General features: G+C 46.6%; 1 long non-coding RNA gene across 1 annotated transcript; it reads right to left on the bottom strand.

Annotated features, from left to right (window-relative positions):
* Nucleotides 1-219: 219 nt before the first annotated feature.
* LOC144141952 (uncharacterized) lies at nt 220-12,829 on the bottom strand. Its single transcript, XR_013316772.1, has 3 exons — nt 12,699-12,829; nt 12,544-12,620; nt 220-297 (listed from the first exon to the last, which is right to left on the bottom strand). It is a non-coding gene; the product is annotated as an uncharacterized LOC144141952 (long non-coding RNA).
* Between the last annotated feature and the right edge of the window lie 768 nt (nt 12,830-13,597).

Below are 13,597 nucleotides of genomic sequence, written 5' to 3'. Positions count from 1 at the left end.
TCCATACAACACGTTGGTGCTACTATCTTTCCAACTTTTGCCCCTGGATCACTCGTGCACGTATTGCAAGGTCAGTGCCGTTCTACAGATCAAAACTGAGAAACTTCCCAGTGCCCAACCAAGAAGATGGTGTAGCCGCTTTGCATTCCTCAAAACGGAGTCTACTGAAGATATTGGCATTCTTCTTACTCTAGTCTGGACTGCTGATCTTACCTTCTTTCGGAAATGTGGTAATAAACACTGCGCACACCTCGCCTTCTGCAATCTCCACCAACGTTTCCGTCCACGTTTTGTTCCCTGCGTGAAACATTGAGGTTGGCGTTTATATCGGCGCGAAGGCTGTTAAAATCTCAAATGCAATTATAAACGCATATAAACGTTTTACACGATTAAAAATGGTTTTCTGTATCAAGCTACTCCGTTTACCATAGCCAAAGACATATTTTTTACCCAGTTGATTAAGTAGGCAAGGTTCATTTGTTATATGCAACAATTAAATGGCGAACACCACGTCATAAAAATACCTCCACCGCCTTTTCTTCCGTGTTAGTACAAAATGTACCCTAAAAACACCAGACAGGCACGTTCGAAAAGTTGTCTGAATGATGATATCGTATCTGTAGTGGTGACTATGGGTGCTTTTTATGTAGGCGGTGGACACATATCTGGAAAGCCGGCTCCACGTCTGCCTTATAGTCACCTGCATTTCTTTCGCTTTCGTGCATGCTGCTTCGTATGCAGGGTGCGTATATAGCAGCTCCTGCATCATTACAATGAGATAGAAATAAAATCAACTTGGCAAGTTGCAGTATGAAATAAGTTAATATAACCTTTCGTATTCAGTGTGGATACATTGTTGATTTGTTGCTTTGGATTAAAAATGCGGCCGTCTAACTTTTTCTTGCTTTTGTATGTGTGAATTCAGAAAGAAATACTCCGCGGTGGCTCAATGGCTATGACATTATGCTGCTGAGCCCAACTACGCGGGTTCGTATCCCGGCCACGCCAGCCGCTTTTCTCATGGAGGCGAAAAGCAAGAACGCCTGTGCTTACGAAGTTTCGGTGCAGGTTAAACATCCCCAGGTGGTCAAAATTATTCCGGAGGCCTCCACTACGGCACGCTTCATCGCCTGCCATGCGTCGGTGCGTTAAACCCTACAATCAATCAATGAATAAATTCAGAATGGCTAAAGAGGAAGTCCCAAGTGAAGTATTTAAACCTTATTCCTAAGTATTTAAGATTCACCGCATTTGGTGTCACCCAGAGGCGCCGTTGCCTAATTCCTCAGGTGGCTAATCTAGGCTACTCAGAACAGCGGTTAAGGCAAATCACTATAGGGGTTTTCAAGAAGAGGGTTTGTTACTGTCACTGCAAAGACTCGTAGTCCTCAGTTCTTCAGACACTTTTGAGCAATGCAGTAACAGAACGCTTGGGGTGTGACGCTGGGCGTCCTTGGAAAACATCTGTTTTTTCTAAGCTTGAGCTACAACAGCCAAGCTAGGGCAGTTTCGCGTGGCTCTTGGAGAGCCGTGCTGCGCATTCGCGAGGAGCAGTGACGTCAGACGTCGCACAGAGCGTTGCTGGCTGGCCGGCGTCTCTCACGCCTCGTGCGTCGCAGCAATACCGGCGTGCGACTGTGGAACCAGCTTAGCTCTGGGGCTATTGGTGACTCTAAGCCGGATCCGCTTGATAAACATACCTGTTTAACCTAATGCGTATACTGTGTAGGTGTGTCATTGAAGCAGCAGTAAGCATGATATTCAAGATCATCCTAGACAACCAGGAAAACTAATGATAACCACCGGAACCTTAGCTCACGCTACGGAAATCCTGGCATAGCCTTGCTAAGTCACTGGTTCTGTTTTAGTTGGTTGTTTACCCCGCCATCCCCCCAAAAACTACGGGGCAGAATATATGGTCAGATTAGGACACCACTCCTCGTGAGAGAACACAGCGTTTTATCCCGGACCTCAGAAGTGATTGAGACAGTGATAAAAGTAAATGAACCGATCGTATCCACCCAAAAACGTAGACATTTTTGAGGATGATGCAAGCTGTCCAGAACATGCCTTGCCACATCCACACTTATGGCTAGGCCCGTCACATTCGGTTTACATCGAGGGACACATATTACAGACGGACCCGGGGATCAGATGTGTGGTGTTTATGTAGCCCAATAAGGACTATCGATCATAGTGATCTGGGCAGTGTCGCGTTGACGAGGTACACATTGTGTCTGCGATGGAGGCGGCCATGCGGTATGAGCAGATAAGTGCCGTTGGCTTCCACATTATTTCAGTAAACTTGTCCTGGTTGGGCAAACTAGCATAAAAAAAGACTGTGCCCTCCATACCATACATCGCCCACTCCTTCTCCTTGTCTCAAATCCCGAACCGGTCGTCTAAGGCTACCTAAATCCCTTCGGCAGGCTACAGAATCGATGTTTCATGAACACGGCCGTTCACCCAAGCCCTATGGATCAGCGTATGACACTGACGACTGCAGGGGCTTGTTCAGACGTGCCTGCATAATAAGCACGGACGTGACGCTGCCAAGGTGACACTGGCCTACCTCATTCGTGTGTGCGTCGATGAGATTCTAATGTTTCCTGTGAAAATATCGGACATGCAGGCGAAAAGCAAAAACGCCCGTGTGTACGAGATTTCGGCGCACGATAAAGATCCCCAGGTGGTCAAAATTAATCCGGAGCCCTCCACTACGGCGCGCCTCATCGCCTGCGTTGCGTCGGCGCGTTAAACCCCACAATCAATCAAAATATCAGACAGCGCAGTTCCCGTTCGATGTTCACTCACCTGGTTACGTAGCGCGGGAAATACGGGACAAAAAAAAAAGAGTCCACACAGGACTAGCGCTAGCCCTGTGTGGTCTCTTCTTTTGTCCCGTCTTTACAGCGCTACGTACCCATGTTTCACAGTTCGAACCAACTAGACCACATTTACGCGTTGACAAGTATTCACTGCGGTAGTTATCAGCATTCAACGCGGCAATGTATCTTCGTTTCCTTTTAACCCGTTGCTTTATTACAGCACTCTTCTATCCTTCATTTTGGGAAGCCCCGACATGTACAGGCGGGGTCTTCTTATTCCGGACCACGCGAGCGCTTGGCAAAAGCCACCGGTGTGCACGCTGGAGGCGTGGCGCCTGTTGTCGAGACCAGTGCGGCGCGCATGCGCTTCCTTTTTTACTCGCAGGAACGCTGTTTTTCTCGCTTCCTGGAGTGGTACTGCGATGGTCACTGAAGCACCGAAGGGCGACACTTTTGTAACATTCCCTTTATCACGATGACACATTTGCGGCCTAATGTGACAATTGCGCCAGATTTGAGGCATATGCTCCGGGCATCCTCAATCATGCTTGGGCGGAATGGTTTGTTTGGTTATATTTTTGTTGTTGTCCTTTGTGCGCGATGATACTAGTGGCTTTCGAACGGTGCCGTCGAATAAGACGTGTATGAACCGCAATCGCAGGGTGCCGTGCTAGCGACAACAAAATTCTTCCTGCGAGATTAATCACGAGCCTGTATTCGTCGTCTTTATTTTGTATGCTGCTTGACCACTGAACATACGTTTCAGCACGTGTTCCACTGCCGCTAAAGTAGGCATTTTCCACGGTTTCTAAAGGAAATTATCTCCTTTTCGTTGTTGTTGTATAGTTCCTTAAAATTGATCCAAAGAGATACTCCTATAAATTTTCGGATTGCTCATCACGTCAGCGTTCGTCAAAACAGCACCATGGGTTCCCATCCAAGAATTCCCTCAGAAAATTCACTTCTTCTTCCGGAAGATTATAAGCTTAGGGCCTTCCGAATTCATTTGACACAAAGAAGCAGGTATTCAACCACTGCAGTAATATTCAGCTTGTCCTTCCGCTCCGCTGGCCAGCTGCAAGCCGGCGGTTTTAATCCCTGCCGGCATGACTTGCCAGGCCAATAGCATCCCTCTACCAATTATTAAGCCCGCAAATTTCCCTTTGAGGAATGCCTTCTAGAAGTATCGAATATACTTAGGGCGCTTTGCGATTTGAACCCGAAGTGCCATTTTAACGAATGCCGACGTGCGCAGCGGACAGAAAATTAGGTGAGTATTTCCTTGGATCATTTTTAAGTAAGGAACTAGACATAAAAAAACAGGTCTATTTTCTTGTAATAAACTCGAAAACTGCCTACTTTATCGGCAGCGGAAAGCGAGCTGACAGGCAAGTTCAGTGGTCGAGTAGTATACAAAATACACAAAATGAATAATGGTTCCCTACTCATGTCACTGGCATTTCGTCGTCAACACCGCGGCAACCTGTAATTGTACTTCACACACACCTAATTCGACGATGCCGTTTGCAAGCCGCTAGTCTCAGCGTCTGTACACTACAAAGCACAAAACGTAAAAATGCCAAAGAAAACATTCTCCGTAAAAAATTATTAGCAACCACGTGTGCTAGCGGGAGAGGGCCACCCTAACGCACATCCTATGGGACTGCACCGAGTTCCCCAAACGAAGCGTCGACAAGTACAACGATCCGCCGCGGCTCGCGGCTGCGGCGAAGTGCTATGACCAAGAAATCCAAGCCTGGGCCGTCCAGCAGGTCTCGGCGGCTCTTGAAAGACAAAGGCCGAGCGAAACCGCCGGGACGTTGCCCCCAAGGGCGACCGAACGCGGGAGTAGCACGCGCCGTAGTCGAGTAAAGACCACCCGCTGAGAAGACGTAAGGGCCCGCGTTGCGGCGCCATTTAATGGTGGTGTCGCTCTGCAGGCGACCAAATAAAGTTGATTCTATATAGCAACTTGCGCCAAAGTTGGCGCAATTGTCACATTAGGCCGCAAATGTGTCATCGTGATGAAGACAATGTTACAAAGGCGTCACCCTTCGGTGCTCAAGCGACCATCGCAGTACCGTTCAAGGAAGCGATACATTCAGCGTGCCTGCGAGTAAAAAAGGACGCGCATGCGCGCCGCGCTGGTCTCGACAGCAGGTGCCAGGCCTCCAGAGTGCGCATCGGTGGTTTTTGTCACGTGCTCGCGTGGTCCGGAATATTACGTCCCCGCCTGTACGATGGCTTTCGATAAAATCCAGTCGCAGCGCACTTCACTGTAAAAGGGCCGCAGCTTTAGACTTTTAAGTGTGGTACCCAGCGAAGCTTTAACAACTGGCACTGACGGATTCTTTGTTTTAATGTCCTAACCCGCGACTTCAGGATTGAGAGAATTTCTGAGCAGCACCTGTGGCGAACCCTCTCTAGTGCCTTCGGACGCCATCCTACAAACCTCGATATGCAGGAAGCCTAACACAGCTGTGAATAAGGGTTCCTTAACGGGATAAAGAAATAAAGGCCACCAAAGTAGAACGCTTCGAAAAGAATGGGTGGTACTCATTGAAAAATTTAGCTGTCAATTTCTTCGCTTGGTAACACTGAAATGGCCACGGACATGGCCGAAGCGCCACGGACATTGTTCGGCTTGTGCCACTGTGGCCCCACGCCCAAGTAAAAACTAACACCAGCGTGCGTCATCTGCTCCATTTCAACCCGATTCTAAACGGTGGTTTCAACAGAGTTGTTATTATACGCACAAACTGCTCGCGTACGATAGAATAATCAGGTCTGGTTTGGAATACGCATGTGAGGTGTGGGATCCGCATACTAAAAAAGATATTAACAATCTGGAGAAAATCCAAAGATTAGCCGTCCGTTTCTTTTTCAACCGCTTTCGCCAGTCGGATTCCCCAACTCAACAAATGAATGATAACAAAATTAAAACCTGAGAATATCGCCGGAAAACCGTAAGACTAAAACTTCTTTTCTATCTATCCGGCAACAAATGGCTAGACCTATCAAAAAATTCCCCCGCATTTCCCCGAGGGTGAGAATGTGAAAGGGCGAATGCACGGTTGTCGGCCCGCTTGCGGCGCTTGCGCTCGGCCCCCGCAGCCCACCGCCTCGCCGCCTTCTCTTCCATCTCTTCCATCGGGTTTGTAGTATAACGTGTACACCACGCAGTTATCAAGCCGCTATAACGCCGCTGAGTCGCCAACGCACGCCGCTGACGAAGTAGTTTGAATGCGTTAAAGATATAAGGCGCGTCACTAACAGTGATATCAGCGTCGCGTCCGTGGCTTGGTCGGTAGAGCGTCGCGCTGCCGCCGCGAAGTCCTCGGATCGAAACCTGGCGCCGCATGCTGTTTCTTTTTTAAATAAAGAGGAGCACTGCGGACGCCGCCGCCGCCGCCGGCGGTGGATGGTTTGGGGTCGCTTATAAAGTGCATTCGCACTTAAAATTCTTGCTCCGTTATCTTCGCGTCGAACAAGGCGCCATCATTCCCAAAACTTCACTCCTATCTTTGCTCGAACTAACAATTTCAAGTACTCTTTCTTCCCTCGCACAGTAACAGAATGGAACGAACTACCACATCACATTTTTGAATCTGGAAACATTTTACGGTGTATTTAAAGTTTTTGTGAAGTGTGACTTTGATCTTGTACCATAATACGTTGCATATGTGCCTGTTAGTTTGTGCCTCCTCTGAATTGTTTTCTTTTTTGGTCATGCTTCCTGTATTGTACCACCCCCACTTCTGCCTGGGCCATTCTTGGCCTGCAATATTTTCTAAATAAATACATAATAAATAAACATTGGATTCGAGGCATTACTTTGCGTTCGGCGGGCTAGAACTTGGAATGTCCAATTCATATCATGCGCTTAGCACTGACAAGTACCGCCATCCCGCGGAGCTGGACGTAAGCAGTTACGGCGCATTTACATGGTTGCCTGCAGGCGTGCCTCGCTATTGAATACAGGCTATAGGCTTGGAGAAGCAGCGACTGAGTGAGACACGTATTAACTAAATATTTTCTAAAAGGCTACAGTTGGTGCGTTGCGCACACCAAACTATCACTGCCCTTTTTTCTGACGAAACTGCACATGGATGATTGGGCACTTTGTGGCCTCGTGCAAGTAATCTCAAGACAAATGGTAGATGATTTCAATACTGTAGAAGGGTATCTCCGGGTTCGTTTGTGCATCAACAGTCAAATGTAAGGCGACACTTCGAAGGCAACAGTCTGTTGGAAGCACAAGCAAAGAAGAAAAAACGCCCACCTCCATAACCTCCTCAACGTCCTTACAAGTTTGTGTTTAGGTAATACAAATTATTTGCGTCATATTGCCTTATACCTACGGGTTAGTGCGGCCGAAGTCTAGTTTTAGTGCTTTTCATTTTGACTTAAAATATACGCTTCTGTACTCACCTCTGCAGTGATATGCCGCTGAGTTCTGAGGACTACCGTGATACAATAGATTCCTGGACTTTGAGGTTTACATTGCTTCAAAGACATGCGGGCTATATGCACCACACGCTTGGACCTGCACTGTCTGCGGTGATGTTTTCCGACATTACTTAGAAGTAGCAGAAATACAGGTTTAGAACCCAGAAGTTATCCAAGCTTCATTGATTTAACGCTACGATCGCTGATGTTAAAAGCAAAGCCAGCACTTGGCGTTCTCTAGCAGACGTTCAGGCTTCATAAATCTTATTAAATCCAAGAGGTCGATTCCCGTCCGCCACAATTTATTTTTGCCGTGCTTTCCTGCGGCCGCGGTCTAGTGGAACCTTTTTTTTGCTTTAAAAATTAGAAAGCGCTGTGGGAGGGCCATATCCAGTGCATTTGTTTCATGGGATAGTTCTGTTTTACATCGCAAAAATCAAGCAGTGTTTATTTTTAGTTTATATTTCATTTAGTTTAAATTTTATTGTAGTTTTAATTGAAAGCACAATGCAAATATCACTTACGTATTGATGCCGTGCCTTCAATAAGCGTGCTGTTTTTTTTTTTGCACAACGTTTAAAGGCATTCACATTGCTATCAGTGTTAGTAGTTTGGGAAAGCTTTGCCTATAAAGGTTCTTCGCTCACGGATTTTTCAACTTGCTTGATGCGTGCTTGGCGCTGCCTCACCCCTTCAATATTCTAGGCCTTGATGAATCACCCCACAAGAGGGATGCAATCAAGTCCACATCGGGTTCCTCTCCCCTTCGACTAAAACTAAGTCTAGCCTTTTCATCCCGAATGTATATTGTCGCCCTTCTCAAAAAACAGTTAATATCGCCCCCACTATAAGAGATAAAAATCTCCTTGTGAATGGCAGACCATTCATCATAGCGGGCGACTTCAACCCTGCCCACCCGCAGTGGTGTTACACGTACAAAACAAAAAGAGGAACCATGCTGGCCCAGGCACTAGAAGATTTTCAGCTTGTCTTGCTCAATCACCCGGATTCACCCACCCGTACCGGCACAAGTACTGCCAGGGACACAACTCCCGAGTTACCTTTTAAGCCGGGCATCTAGATGTCACCTGGACTTCAACTCATAAAAATTTGGTCTCTGACCACGACATTGTTCAACTCACCATCCGGAATAAGCATTACAACGCCAAATCAGGTGTGGCCCGCATTACTTATTGGGACGCCTTCCGAAAGGCTACATCCTCGCGCTCAATCGAAACCACTCAACCCCTTAGCCCATGAATTTACGACCTCGTGCCAACAGTACGAGTGCATACCAAAAGCATCGCCATGTCCTATCAAACACTCAGCGTCGACCCCAAACTCCTTCACATTTTGGAAGCCCGTCGGAGCCTCACTAAGCGATGGGAAACGCCAACGCCACAATCGCCGACTTCCCCATAACATCGCCTCACTAGATCAAACTGATGCTCAATATGCCAAACAACTATCTAAAGAAAATTGGGTTCAACTATGCGATAGTTTTCAAAGGACCCTAATCACACGTAATACTTGGCGCTTACTTAGACATCTGATCGACCCCCTAATTAGCAAGAGTGAATCCGAAAGAATCATGATTCGTTCCATACATTTGTTTCAAGGTTCCCCAAAAGTCCTTGTGCAAAACTTAACAGATCGATACCTTAACACGAACAAGAACGTTTCCCTGCCCCCAAACACAGGACTGCCGAGTGACCTCCTTGACAGGAACTTTCACTTTTACGAATTCGAATCAGCTCTCTCAAAATGCAAGAATAATAGCGCTCCCGCAGCAGACCAGTCAACTTACCGGCTTCTGGCAAACCTGGACTGCAACTCCCTAGACCATCTACTTCACCACATTATTCCCACTGGTCATCTGGTCGCCGTCCTCCCCAATGGAAAACCGCGGAGATACGCTTCATACCTAAGCCCAACAAGTCACCAGATGTGGAAAACTTGCGCCCGATATCCCTTACAACATGTGTGGGCAAGCTGGTGGAACGGCTTATACTGAGACGTTTTCAACCATTTTTGGAGAATGGAGGCCTATTCCCCAATACCATGTATGGGTTTCGCAAACACCTGAGTACACACGACATCCTCCCTCGTTTGAAGGAACAAGTCTTGGTGCCGGCTACCCGTAATTCTCCGAGGGCCATCCTAGCACTTGATATTAAAGGCGCCTTTGATAACGTTTTACATTCAGCTATTCTCTCCTGGCTTAATCAGACTGGATGTGGCCATCGAGTCTACTCCTACATTTCAAATTTTGGAACCCAACGCCAGGCTATCCTAAAAGTTGGCGACCTCACATCGGATCCGATATTGCTTGGTAATCGAGGCACGCCGCAAGGTTCCGTATTTTCCGCACTTCTGTTATATCTGGTCTTACTCGACTTGCCTAAGCAAATGGATGCCCTCCCCAGGAAACAGCATGCTCTATATGCAGATGATATCACCATGTGGACAGATACTGACCCTATAGGAAACATACAAGATGCCCTCCAAGAAGCCACGTACATTGTGCAGTCTTACGCATTATCAGGGAATCTCGGTCTCACAATACAAGCAAATACGCGGAACGATCTGACCTTAGCCAAATTATCCAAGCCATTCACTGGAGTTACGCACATGCTCCGACTCATCTGTAACCACCGTCGGGGCCTGAAAGAACAAGATATGATTACACTGGTTCGAGCACTTCGGATCTCTAGAGTTACCTACGTTGCTTCATACCTCTGCCTCACTAAAGGAGACTTGGACATACTTGACAAGTTCATACGCAAGGCATTCAAACAGCCATTGGGCCTGCTTATGAACACCTCTACTCATAGGCTTCTACAACTGGGGCTTCATAATACGGTTTCAGAATTAATTGAAGGCCACCTTGCCAGCCGACGTGTCCAGCTCTCTCAAACACCTGCGGGCCTTGGGTTACTCAAACGCCTACGACTCGCGGACCCAGCATCTCCCCCTGCTCTTCTTGTCCTCCCCGGGTCACCGGGGCTTAGAGATCTGCTGTACGGGTACGCCCAATACCGAAGAACATGTAACCTGATCTCCACCCGGGCAGAAGACAAGCACGGAGTCAAGCACACGAGAACATCTATGGGAACCATCTGGACGTCGCGTATACAGACGCTGGCTCGTATCCAGGCGGGCAGCACAAGGATGCAACCGTCACCACCAAGTCGGCCCTTATAACCTGTGCTTCAATTACCACGACATCCGCCCAAATTGCTGAGGAACTGGCGACCGCACTCGCACTTATTCACACCAAGAACCGACTCCCAAGCTGCCTGTCGGAGCTTCTTGGCGGGGAGGGTGGCCCCACCAACTTTCCACCTCCACTCGCAACATCAGCCACAAAGAAACGTAACCCTCGTCTGGACACCCGCCCACTATATATTGACGGGCAATAATTTTGCCTATCATCAAGCCTGCCCACTCTACTTCAAGTCTCCAGAAGAACAAGCGGAGTCCACACCATTGAATAAATTTCAGGACATTACACATTATTACCGACTCCACAGAAAACAATTCCCTCAACCTCACTACAAGCTGTCCAAATCAGAAGAAACGTCTCTTCGTCGCATCCAAATGAATACCTTTGTCAATCCAATTCGTGTACACGACATGTTTCCCATTCAATTTCCCGCCCAATGCACTTTTTGCTCTAATCCTCGCACACTTGTCCACATTTTATTAGAGTGTGCGCACAACCCAGACCTCCCACCCTTTGCTTCCCCACTCCCCCTCCATGAGCTGTGGGAGAACCTGATTACCAGGACGTCCAACAACTACTGGCATCTAGGGCGTCGGTCGCATGATCATCACTTGGATTCCTGGACTAGAGAACCACTGCCACTGTATATGGCTCATTAAATTTTAATACTACTACTACTAGTACGGCTACTTCTAGACATTCTCAAGATCTCTGCGATCTCATTACGATATTTCACCCCACGAAAGCCTTGGCCAAGAAGAGCTTCGCCTTTGAAAATCTTGGAGATGTCAGAATGTTGTGAGAGCAGAGATGGCCCTGATCGATGGAGAGTCTGCCAATGCAGAACTTTGCACTGCTAGCTGACAATTTGCAAAATGGACGAGTTGTTTCCCGTGAAAATACCTGCAGCGAGGGAGGAAAATTGATAAAGTCGAGGTCAGATAGGTTTGATTGGGTTCTCCTACAACCAGGCCAGCTAGTGAGGTTGAAGCTCCAGAAGGCGCTAATTAGGCTGGAAGCTGTTGTCGCCGAAGCTGAAGTCTGCAAGGTAGCCAGTGCTATGGAGGGCTAAGAACCTTAATAAAGAAGATGATAACCCTGGGGTTATAGCATTACAAAAAAAATGAAAACATCGTCTGAATTTTCTATGGCTTCTTAGGGGCGCCGAAGATTGTCGCTTTTACTGAACAAAATATATTTACACTCAAAGAGTTTGTTAAGAAAGTGATAGCTTCTTTGTAGTGGGAAATAAAAAAAACTTGGCAGAAGTCATGTCGCTGTCTAATTATTTGTGCGAGATAACCTGTAAATAAGAAGCAACATCTGTCCGCTCATAACTATTACACACAACTAAGCAGTGCCACGTACTGAAATTTCGTTTTTAAAACACAACTTTTCAGTCACCGAAGGTAGCAATAAAAGCAGCGTAAGCACACACTTTGCAAGTAATAGAAGTGATTAAACATTACAGTGACAGAAAACATTCACAACAGTTGGATGTCTCATGACCACAAACGAAGCAGTTCGCAAAGTCAAGTGAAGTATTTTAGTGAGCAGTTAAAGCCACCAACTGCACTTTTAGAAATGATTGTGGGTAAAGAGAAAAGAATATCAACTTTTAACGTACACATATCACAAAAAAACTCGTTGGTGGCTTTAGGAATGTTTAGAACATTTCTGAGCACTAAATATTGCTTCCCTCAAAAAATAACAAACAACGGGTAAAATTATTTCGTCAACTTGGAAGATTTTTTTAGCCTTCAGACTGTCTGTAAATTACCCAGATGGGTATTTCCTCTAAGTTGGAAAACCTACACGTCGAGGCAAAAGGCAGGGTAAAGCAAAGGACGGGGGCAAAGACAAGTGTTTGCAAAATACAAAAAAACGAAGAACGTCCTTTTTTATTGATTCGTTTTTAATCAAGAAACTACAAGTTTTCAAGAAGCGGCGAATACAAAGACGGCACAAAACATAAAAGAAAGTGTAAGTAAAGATTTGTAAATATTATTTCAAAATTTGATAATGAAGTATGTATATTACTTGGGTCCGTAATATTCATGTGTTCGCCGGGTTGGCCCATCCTCCCACCAATGACGGCTGTGAGTGTCCGAATTTCCCTAAAACAAGATCATAACGTTAGCCACTACCAGAATAACAGTCTGGTTAAGGTAAATCCAAATACGGAGCTCGTTTACCTCTCAGTATAAGGGCCTCTGTATCTATCAAATTGAAAGGTGCCGTTGTATTCCGTTACAACGACGTCTACCTTGCACTCCATATCTAGTGATTGGTTCGCGTACTCCGTCCAAACAAGATCAGGTTCGTCCATAAACTGGGAAAGGAAGCAAACATAACGAGTTATTTGGTTGAACACCCTAAAGTACAAGAAGAACAGATATCCGATATTACATTTGATTAGAAGAAAAACTTTTTAGAACCACTACACCCCAACTAACCTAGGCTGACGAATGAGCGACAAAAGAATCGACAAATGGATGTGAGAGCGTTCATTGTAACAGCGGATCTGTGTAACCAGGACGTACGTTGTGGAACGCGAATAGAAAGCCTCCCGGTTGAAATAAGGCAGCACGTCCTTTGGTGGGAATATCACGTAAATCCCCCTCCTTCTGAAACCAGCGTTTTAGCGGTTTAGTTATCATGGAATCTTTTAACATGAAAGTTTTATGCTGGGATTAACCGAGATATTACAGGCGTAATATCCGTCACGGAAATGAGATTGACACACCTGCGGCTAGATTCGGGTCCACGAACTCTCTCGTAAGAACGGGAAGTACGAAGCGCCCTGCCAACTCCGCTAAAAACTAACGTGTAAATAGGTCTTCGAAGACGCACTATATTCTTCTCTATGGCCTTCATTAGGATGGTGCTGCCGTGTGGGAGAGCCGAAGGTAAATAGTGGATCATGACACTAATGAGTGCTGACAATTGCGCCTCGATGCCATCGCCTTAATTTACCGGGGACGCGTGCGAATCGAGGCCCCTCGGCCACCTACTGCTTCGGCTGTGATGTACCCGTGTACGAAAACTTGCATTAGGCGCCGCAGAAGGACAACGATGTTGACTGGCGAATGTC

The sequence above is a fragment of the Haemaphysalis longicornis genome, unplaced genomic scaffold (assembly GCF_048455015.1).
Source record: "Haemaphysalis longicornis isolate Haplotype H1 unplaced genomic scaffold, Haemaphysalis longicornis Haplotype H1 scaffold_6, whole genome shotgun sequence".
Lineage (NCBI taxonomy): Eukaryota > Metazoa > Arthropoda > Arachnida > Ixodida > Ixodidae > Haemaphysalis > Haemaphysalis longicornis.
The sequence above is the reverse complement of the archived record's forward strand: the minus strand, read 5'-3'. Positions and strand labels throughout refer to the sequence as shown.